Below are 11,379 nucleotides of genomic sequence, written 5' to 3'. Positions count from 1 at the left end.
TCAGTCGTGAATACAGTTCAGAGCACTGTAAGCATCCACAGGTGGGTTCCAGCCATTTTTGCCAATCAAGATAATGCAAAGTTCAAACAAAGTCTCATCACATGGGTATTGCCCTTTTGGAGTGCTCTCCTCCTTGCACAATGCAACTTCTTCAGGAAGAACTGGTCGAAGTTTGTCCTCTGCCCCGCAAAGTTGTGGCATGGAGTACAAGAGCACACTCCCACCTTCCTTCCACTGTACCTGAATGAGGTTGAGGAAGCTGAACTGTATCAGGTTTTTATCCAAGACGTCACCTGTGAAATGTCCATCATCTTTGAGGTTGTGAAAAAATGTCCATCAACTTTAAGTGGACACATTGTTTACGCAGGAACCCCACCACGACTCAATCCTGTGATTTGCTGTACTGCATCCATAAAGAAAGCTTCCCTCTCCAGCATGATGGTCCCGATTTCTTCGCAGGAACATCTGCATTTCTCTAACATGACCATTTTCTGTACCAGGGTCAGCTCTTAAACGCTGTGGACAGCCTCCAACACGCATTACTGTATTTAGGAAGTAATCAGCAATAACCTTTGGATCACTGTTAGTTGTATATGCCTCCATCCACATGATGTGACGGCTAAATCCATCAATACGGCCATTTATTGCAATGCCATACGGCTTTAGTTTATCATGTGAATCCATATGCCATGTGGCATTGGGGCCACTGGTGTAGTACTGTCACCGTCGGAGACGGCGAGCTCGGCAGAGAGCCACCCCTTCCGGATCCAAAATCTTGATTAATAATCTGACAGTTTCTTGTGAAACTACAAACCTTCTTTGAATAGCGCGCAGGTGTAGCCAACGATAGCTCTGTAGTTGACCACAACCAGCCATTTCTTCTTCCAAAAAAGAGACGATTTCCTCCAAGTCTGTGTGATTCCTGTCTTCTGAACAGGCACTGTTTTTTGCATATTCTTTTCAAAGTTGTGATGCTTATCAAGATGTTGTGCTGATGTGCCAAAAGGTAAAGTATTTCTTCATTTGTGAAACCTAAACTGAAGTATTGTTTCACAAGATGTTCCACGTTTCTTATTTTAGGACGGGGTTGTTCTGCTATTCTTCTTTTCTGCCATCATGGATCTGATAGGATAGGTTAAAAAGCAGAACAGGTTTCAATTTGGGTGAACAAGAGCTAAAAAAATGTCACCACAAAAATTGTCTGTGCAAGAGAAACTGCCGCATTTATTAGCATCCACAAATATTTGAAAATATCTTTTGAAGAATTAACTACGTATATCACCGTAGCAAGCCCCTTTTTGATTTGAGCGCTACATAGCTGTTTGCTTATTGTCCAGCCTACAATGTGAATTAACCTCAGAGTCCACTTGATAATTTGCATGCTTTCAAGTACGTTCATTCATTCATTCACAGATTGACTCATTAAAATGCTGTTTCAGCAGATCGTAAAGCAATGCTAAATTGTTCAAGTGTGTTCTATTTCAGATGAGAACATTACCATTCCCTGACCTGATAGAGAGGTAGCATCTGAGCACCCCACAACAACCTTGATTATTTTAGCCAGTACCTTCTCATACATTAACCACCGTATTCGGAATGAAGTTCAATAACAAAACTGCAATTTACCGAAGCACGAGTGCATTTTCACACTCAATAACCGAGGTAACAAATTGATTTGTGACTTCAAGTTCGGGTGTACCCTGGCATTACAACAGCGCTATGGGACCAAAACTTCATGTTGCCATGGACGTCCTACTTCAAGATTCCCCCGTCAACTATTGCAGTGATGCCTTTTAATCTTATCACGAAGCCTTTTAATCTCATCATGATGCCTTTTAATCTCATCATGATGCCTTTTAATCTCATCATGATGACTTTTAATCTCAACATGATGACTTTATATCTCATCATGATGACTTTTAATCTCATCATGATGACTTTAAACTCATCATGATGACTTTTAATCTCATCATGATGACTTTAAACTCATCATGATGACTTTTAATTTCATCATGATGACTTTAAATCTCAGCATGATGATTTAAAATCTCGTCGTCTTTTTTTTTTTCTCGCTAGGTGGCACTAATACGACATTGTAGTTTTGTACTGATTTATCCCCCCCAAAATTATAAAAGTTAAAATGCAAGCTAATATCAATAAAAAAAATACATAAATTGAACTTGTTATTGAAAAATAGACCGTCTCGGCTCTATGATCCCTTTAAATAGCTTTTTTTCAGCTGAGTATCATCTTCCAGCAAGCAGCAGCCAAATCTACACAAGGCTATCACAAGGCCAAATCTCATGCTATTGTGAGTCAAAACAAAACACAGGTGTCTTGGTGCTACTGCACAGCATGTACTGAAGAACTTGAATCAGTCCAAAGTTTGCTTTTTGTGTTTCAGCTTCATAAACAAGACAGTTGAAATGGCTGAATGTGAATGAAAATATGGATGAACGCAAATTTGGGATTCACTATGTTCTGTCCAATTCCAGCTCTTCAAATGAGGGAGTTGGTTTACAAGAGCAATTGATTTTTTTCTCCTCGTGCTCATCATTCTTTTGAGCACCAGCCAAGCCATCCGTGCCATTAGCTACCTTGGATGCTCTCAAAATGCTTTTGCTTTGACTGTGTCCATTCCTGACGTGCTAAAAGACAGACGGCTGCTCGTGTTTTCCCAGGAGATTGAAAAGAAAGCTGAAGAGTGAGCTCTCATCATGCAGCTGAGAGCAGGGAAGCTTCCTGCTGCTTTCTTCCTGTCCTTTCTAATACTCAAACACATTCTCACAAACACATTTGTCATGAAGTGTCATCCACACCTCACAGAAGGCCAGTACAAGAAGTGTCTTGTTCCCTTGATTCTTATTTGTTCGTCTGGGTTGTTTTGTTACACATTTAGGACCGCACAAAGACATGAATGTGAATGAAAAGAAATCTAGATGGATGTCCACTGACCCGGATTTTGGTCCAAACCACTACTCAAGTAACACAATACTGAACTGAGTGAAAGACTGACGCCACTTTGACCAACTGCAGTCCAATAGTTTCCATTGCAATAATATTGTTTTTCTATCAGACATTTCATTTGGTGCATCTACAAGACCCAATCAGAATCTCTGCTCTAATTACCTTTATAAAGATGATTCACTCCCCTGTTTGAGGCAAGATATTGCTCCTCTATCTAAAAATATTGGGGCCAACAATAGGAATTGTAATCACTGAGCACACATCTCTATCTATGTTTTTTTTTTTTTTTTAATGTATGTTTTGTGTGTCTTTTTAGCTGAACCCTGAGTGTTTCCATCAAGACAACAACAACAACAATAATAATAATAAATAATAATTTAATGTTCTGTAATTGGGGCGGCACGGTGATCGACTGGTTAGCACGTCCGCCTCACAGTTCAGAGGTTGTGGGTTCGATCCCGGCCTCCCTGTGTGGAGTTTGCATGTTCTCCCCGTGCCTGCGTGGGTTTTCTCCGGGTACTCCGATTTCCTCCCACGTTCCAAAAACATGCATGGTAAGTTGATTGGACTCTCTAAATTGCCCCTAGTGTGATCGTGAGTGCGGATGTTTGTCTCTGTGTGCCCTGCGATTGGCTGGCAACCAATTCAGGGTGTCCCCTGCATACTGCCTGAAGACAGCTGGGATAGGCTACGCGTAAGGATAAGCGGTATCGATAATGGATGGATGGATGTTCTGTAATTCTGTGTATTATTGTGATTGTGGTTCAAATTGTGGGGGGGGGGTGCGCATGTGTGTGTGGGCGTGTCATCTGTCGGGAGCAAGGAGACGAGTGGTGCTTGAGCCAGGTGAAACCAATTTTCGTCACCAGATCAACTCACTCATTTACGAGTTTGTACATCAAGACATTTTTCTAGTTGCCAAGTAGTTTTGCAAATCCTGACTCTGTCTTATTCCCTGCATTCTTCACATTGTTTTGCCCTGATCCTTGCCTGCCAGCCCTGTTCCCTGCAACCAACTGGATCCCATTCCATTCCCTGACCTGGGACCGCCGACTTTTGGACCACTGCTCCCTGCTACAGCTCTGGTTTAATAAAACACTCACCTTTTCTGCCACCCTGTCTCCCTCTCTGCATAAAGATCAATGTTGGACCTCCCCAACTTTTCTATTAGGGTCTGTTTCGCTCACCTCTTAATGCAAACTATTACTACTGTGAGGGAGATAAAGGGATACCTCACATCTGTACGCCATTTTCAGCAGTACAAAGTTAATATTTTGTCTAAAATTAATTTGAAAACATTTTTCATGTACATTTAATACCTTTAAAAACAATTTAAAAAATAATATAGCTTGCCGCCATGTTCATTAAACATCACTAGATAACTGTCATGTGTGTAAATGTTGTACTAGACTGCACAATGATGTACACACACAAAATAAATGATTAAAAATATCACTCACCATAGCTACACTGTATTCCAACAAGTATTAATTGATATTATAACAGTAACATCACAGTGCTATGCCATAGGGTAAATATGCTTGCAGGTTACAGACAGTCATGTATTATCTTGATTCTCAATCATATAATCACCCAGTCCTACTTTTATTGTTAAGTTAAACGACTTGGTGATGGGCCGGTACCAAATGGGCCGCTGCTCCTTACCGCACAGTGGACTGGTGGTTGGGAACCACTGCATTATATAATGGTAACAGTTTGTCTTGGAACAAATTATGACATTTTAAAAATCATTTCTATATGGGGAAAAAAATGTATTCTAAATGAGGAAACAAATCGGATATTGGAAATCCTGGGATGGATAGTGTTAAAACTGAGACTTTACTTTTGTCAGCAGATTGTTGTCTCCTAAATTTGAGCAAATGAGCAAATTAAATAAATACAGCAAATTTTGTTGGTTTGCAAAATGTGCACACACACAAGCACACTCCAACACTAATACTGTATGGAATCCCAATTCAAAAGGTGTCACCCACCTTGATACTTACAGCTCAGATGTATGAAGTTTAAGTCAAGTCAAGATTAAGTCTAAATGTGACTGAATGTATAAACTGTATATCATTCTCCTATGACCTCTTGAATGCTTGGCGAGGTTTTGGAGGAGGGGAAGACATTTTAAAGGCAGGGGAGGATGGCTGATGTGTGATGTAGTGGGTCAGTTCTTCAGGTCTAAACATAGTGTATGCCATTTGGATAGAAGAGTGACGTTTGTGTTGTGTTTGTGGGAGTGGCGATGCAGTGCAAGGACAGGAGCCACGCTGAGTGACGTCATGTCTGAGACTAAATTATATTTAGATTGTTATGTTTGAGTCTGGCAGGAGTCGTTGCTTATTTGCTTCACAGCACGAATGTTCGAGGTTCTGGCTCTGGTCTGGGGCCTTTCTGTGTGGAGTTGTGCCACTATTTGTGAGGCTACTCTCTGGGCATTCTGACTTCCTCTGAGTTTAAAAACTTGTATCTTAGTATAAGTGTGAATAACTGTCTGTCTTTCTCTGTACCAGTCCTGTGACTGACAAGCGATCTGGCCAATGTCTTCCTCGTCTCTCAGCCTAAATCAGACGGAACGGATTCTGGAATTTTTAAAAGCTCTTATTACAACTTCCTTCTTGGAAAAACAGGATTTGGTCAGTAATTAGTCATTGGCTTTTTTCACATCTTGACCTGACGATGGAGCTGGAATCAGAGGAGCTTGATGAAGGGAGGATAAGTACATATTTTATGGCAGTGTCCAACACATCCAAATTTTCCACCAAGTCCCTTTGCCACAAATACACATCATTATTTTGTTCAACGAAAACAAGGCGTACATATGAAACAATATGAATGATTTGTGTGCTTATACTGTCTTATGTACTACATATGTCTTGTTATTTCTTATGTCCTATTTTACTGTTCTTATACTTAAAACATGACAGGAACTTGTCAAGGGACTTCAGATGGAAACTAGCCTACGATCTGTCATATTTACATGTAAATGTTAATCAATATGCACAAATACAAATAAACAAGCTGGCTTCTTCCCATCCCATTAGAAATAGCCTGGAGTTGTTAAAATATTCCCAGATAATGCAATCCCAAGAGCTTGTTGCTGCTCTTGGATGTTTTTGTCCTTGGGCTCCATGGGATGTCGAGGGAGACAAACAAAGGCGGGGAGCTAGGGCACAGTGTTCCCACAGAGTGATCAAATCCATCACATGTCAGGATGAGCAGAAACCATTGGGGGAATTTGGGGATGAATTTCCAATAATTTCCTTAATGTTTGTCAAAACAGCATTGAGAATGGAGTCATCTGCCTCATGTTCACATTTACGTGTAAGTTAGTCATGTGAAACACTCTATCACATGGGGTGTGACGCAATTCATGGATTCACATTTTAAAATGGAACGATTCGATTTAGTGGGATTACGATTCGATTCGATATGGTATGGCTCAGTTCGAGAAACTATTCAAGTTAATTAAATTCAAAGAACCAACGTCAAACCGATTTCTACCAATTTATAACTTTTTGATCGGCCATCGGCACGTTCAAGCTCATACCGATGCACTTACATCTTTTAAACCAAAACCGATCAGATTCAGATTTAAATCGGCTTTCATTACACCCACAGTGTATATTGTATGTTAGTTTGTTAGTAAGACCACATTTACATACCACGTTGTTTGTTTCACATCTCAATCCAAGAAAGATATGAAAGAAACATTTTAGACAGTTGTTGCTAGTTAGTAGTTGCTGGCCAAACAAATGCAACAATTTTTTTTATTTTATTGATCAAAAGTAACAAATTTTCTATGGTGTTCCATTTGTGCCAAAAATATGTTATGTGTCATGAAACGTGTCTATGTTATATGTTATGTGTCGATGTATGTGTCTATGTAGAAGCCTATGATACTTGTCTATGTTATGTCGATGATAAGTGTTTGTTAGACGTCCATGTTAATTGTTTGTTAGACGCCCATGTTAAGTGTTTGTTAAACGTCCATGTTAATTGTTTGTTAGACATCCATGATGTGTCTATGTAATGTGTCGATGACTATTAGCACAATTAGCATACCTCCGTAGCCCAAATTCCTTACGAGATGGAAGTAGCTTCGACGGGTGGATCGTTTGAGTTCTACAAATGCTTGAAAAAGTTTCTTGGATTGAACCATTTAGCCACTTTAAGCAAAGGCTAATCATGATTTTTACGATTTCCCTCTGACCTGAATGTTGTAGTCCGCAGGGCAAATATTACAGAACGCGAGAGGAGGAGAAGAGCGACGAGAGAAAGCAATGATATTAAAGCAGAAACATGATCTGGTCAAGGGCCATACGGTAAATTGATTTTATTTGTATTTAAATATGATAACACTTGAGTGTCGTAGTGTGAAATGCCTTTTTAAAATGTTCTTTAGCATCACGTATACCAGCTTGCATTAAAACCACTGCTCGTGCACATATACATACAGTATTTGCGTGTCAGTGTTGTTTTTGGCAGGCAGTTAGTCTTAATCTTTTGGGCAAAAATGCTTATTCGTTTTAGTCACATTTGAGTCATTCCTATTCATGATAGTTTTAGTCAACAAAAACTCCCCAAAATGTTTTAGTCTAGTTTTAGTAGACACATATTCAAGAAGGTTTTGTCTAGTCAATTTAAGTTGAAAATAGACATATATATATATATATATATATATATATATATATATATATATATATATATATATATATATATATATGAATGACAGTCCCAAGCAGTCAGAATGTGTATATGTACAGTATATGTTGCAGCTGGCTGTGTATGCTATAAGCCAGGGGTGGGGAACTTCAGTTCATCATCATGCTAGGTAGACGTCTGAAACAATCCTGATCAGTTGAGTCAGGTGTGTTGTAGTAGGGAGGGATCCAAAACAGGAAGGATATGGCTCTCGAGGAACTGGAGTTTCCTACTCCTGCTATAAGATAAGATAAGATGGCAAAGCTGTTGAATAATTCAACTTTTAATGTAAGTGCTCAAATTTAATTAAACAAGCAAAAAAAAAACATAAAGAACAATTAAGATTCATGCTCAGGCTAGCCACATGACTCCACTTTTCCAATAAATCTAAGTGATAATATTCGAAGTCAACATATCACATTACCTTGTGCCTCCTGGTGGACAACATCTCTTGCAATCGTATGCATGTTCAGATTTCGTCATGTTGTTTTCACTTTTCTTTTTGCAGGCTTTGGGTAGTCTTGGTGATAGCCATTGCTGTTCCCAGCCCTTGTTGTGATCACATGTCAGGTTTTACTCCATCAAGTTGTTTTAAATTCATGATGTTCATGTTAAACATATTACACGTAAGCTCGCTAAGTTTATGGGTTAGGGTCAGGGCTGACTTTGGGCGAAAGGCAGACAACACCTTGAACTGCGCACCAGCCAGTCGCAAGGCACACACAGACACCGTCACTGAGCGGGAACTGATCCCATGCTGCCCCCACACAACTCAGGCGAGTATACCACTACGCCAGCTGTGACCATGACAACAATTTTTGTGACAAATCCAATGAGTACTTTGAAATGCTTTTCAGATGAAGCATTGGATTGTCTATTTGAATAGAATGCCATGATTACAGTTTGGGACTATTTAAGATGTCTTAACTACAATATAAATTAATGAAATGTTAGTTTAATGTTGTATAGTTCTTGTTATGACAAATCCATCCATCCATTATCCAATCCGCTTATCCTCACAAGGGTCGGGGGCGTGCTAGAGCCTATTCCAGCTGTTTTTGGACAGCAGGCGGGGTACACCCAGAACTATTTGCTAGCCAATCGCAGGGCACACAGAGGCAAACATCCGCACTCACAATCACACCTAGGGGCAATTTAGAGTGTCCAATTAACCTACAATACATGTTTTTGGAATGTCGGAGGAAACCGCTGTCCCCGGAGAAAATCCACACAGGCACGGGGAGAACATGCAAATTCCACACAGGAAGGCCCATGACCTCTGCACTTTGAGGTGGACGTGCTAGCCAGTCGCCCGCTGTTATGTCAAACATAGACTTAAAATTTCGTTTCATAATTTTACATACATAGACACATAACATATAACATAGACACGTTTCATGACACATAACATATTTTTGGCACAAATGGAACCCCATAATTTTCCTCTACTTTAAAGCAGTAACATTGCAAGACTGAAGACTGATAAATGTATAATGCTGATTTATGTATGTAATCTGAGTTCCAAAGAACTCATGGGTCGAAGTAAGAACCAAAACTTGTTTCTGAATGAAAACAGATCACATACACTGCTGTTTACTTTAAGGTCGAATCCCATTCCGTTTGTTTGAAGCTTTCATGTTGTATTGATCTGCTCATCATCCATAGCACAGAGCACAAGGTGTGATTGTGAGTGCGGATGTTTGTCTTTGTGTGACCTGCGATTGGCTGGCAGCCAATTCCCCCGCCTACTGCCCGAAGACAGCTGGGATAGGCTCCAGCACGCCCCGCGACCCTTGTGAGGATAGGCGGTATAGATAATGGATGGATGGATGATAATTTCATTTGCAGTGTTGGGCAAGTTACTTCCAAAATGTAATATATTACATATTACTAGTTACTTGCATGTGAAAGTAATTAGTTTCTTTACAATATTACTCTATTTGTAGAGTAATGCGTTACTCAAGTTTAAGTTACTTTTAAGTTACTGTTTCAAAATTAATTAATTTAATAATGATTTCAAGACCTTAAAAGGAAAATACAACATTTGCTGCCATACTCTAGCTGGTAAAGTTAACTTATGAGCATATTTAACTATATAGTGTTAGTATAGTTCTGACGGTCGCATTGCTGCTCCAAGGTGTGTCACCGTGACATTGACGCTGCTTTGTTTGTCTTCCGCTATCGAGTTTGGCGACATTACCTCGACCAATAAGTTAAGCGGATTCGGTATCGTCATACCAGTGTATGAATATGCTGTCTCCTCATTGGTCATAGAGCAGAGAAGGGCCTAGGACCATTACCATAAGTTGTTGTATAAAGGCAACTGTTGTTCATTAATTCCATTGACATTTTACGGACTATTTTTGACTCTCACGATATTACGGGACAAAGTGCGTCCCTTTACAACTCAATACGGGACGCGTACTTATACTTCTCAATACGGGACGATTCCGTTTTTCAAGGGACGGTTTTGGTATGGCATGTTCGGTTCGTTCCACTTGCGTTCGGTTCGGTCCACTTATTAGTGCGAGCTTACGCACGGGCGCTAATGACTGTTGCACGCGGGAGAGGAGGGCGGTGGCACTAAAGGGTAGCCAGGATGCCAGAAGCCGTGAGAAATCATAAATGCATGGATAAATGGCATTATTATGGCATACGCAAACAGAGCTCAAAGAAACCCCGTACACTGCGGTCTCCTGTTTGGGAACATTCTAGCTTTCCTGTTAAAATCGCAGACGGGGAAAGGTACCTGTACATTCCCAAAGTTGTGTGCCGTCATTGCTACATGAGATTGGCCGCTATGTTGCAGGTAACACGTCTAACATAATAACGAATATCTGACTTTGAATGTTTCTTAGACGAGGAAGCAAGCAGTATTTTTAGCCAAAAACAAAATACAACAGCTCTGTTCTTCGTTCTCTGCTGCTTCTCTCGCTAGCCGTACGATGTATTCGTGAACCTCGGAAACATCACAACTCAGCAAAAGACAAACCCGACCACAACACAGATAACCCGATTCGTTACAATATGCTGTTGACCATTCAAAGATTTCAATGCTTAAAAAGTGGAATCATTTCATAAAGATGTTAAAGTTACTGTATTTCATTATAAAAAGAGTTTTAATACAGTTAGCAATAATTGTAACAGTGTATTTTTTATTCTGGTGTAATTTCTTAGAATGTCACCCGAATGGTTCGCTTTTATTGAAAAAAAAAAGTACCATGTACTTGTCATCTTTTCAAAATAAACATATTTTTTAAAAAAAATCTGATTTTTGTACCGAAAATATACCAAACCGAAGTTATACATAGTATGTTTCAATAATTTTGTTCAAAGATGCATTTTATTTTACCTTCAGTTCAGAGCTGGGCACTTGACCATTTTTGCCCGTCCGGCCGCGACCCTCCACCCTTGACTTGGGGTCCCTTCCGGCCGCGACCCTCCGGCCATATTCATAAACATTGTCGGCCCCCGCTCCATTCCGCCCTCCGACCAAAAAAAAAACCCCAAAAAAGCGTCCACGATTGACGTCGCCGCGAGAGAAATGCTCTAATGGCAGAGACTTTTTAAAGATCATTAGCTGGCTAATTTACAATTTGAACCCGGTGTGGACACGCTTCAAATGCGCCAGTAGTACATAGCCAATGTGCGTGTGCTTACTTGCATTGCGAGCCCTGGGCTGGATTTGTTGTAATGTATAAT

The 11,379-nt window shown here is 40.1% G+C and overlaps 1 pseudogene; it reads right to left on the bottom strand.

Annotated features, from left to right (window-relative positions):
• On the bottom strand, positions 1–876 carry LOC147138051 (uncharacterized; annotated as a pseudogene).
• Positions 877–11,379: the final 10,503 nt, after the last annotated feature.

The sequence above is a fragment of the Filicampus tigris genome, chromosome 12 (assembly GCF_054856515.1).
Source record: "Filicampus tigris isolate MCC_2025a chromosome 12, RoL_Ftig_1.0, whole genome shotgun sequence".
NCBI lineage: Eukaryota > Metazoa > Chordata > Actinopteri > Syngnathiformes > Syngnathidae > Filicampus > Filicampus tigris.
Note: the sequence above shows the minus strand (reverse complement) of the source record. Positions and strands in the feature narration are given on the sequence as shown.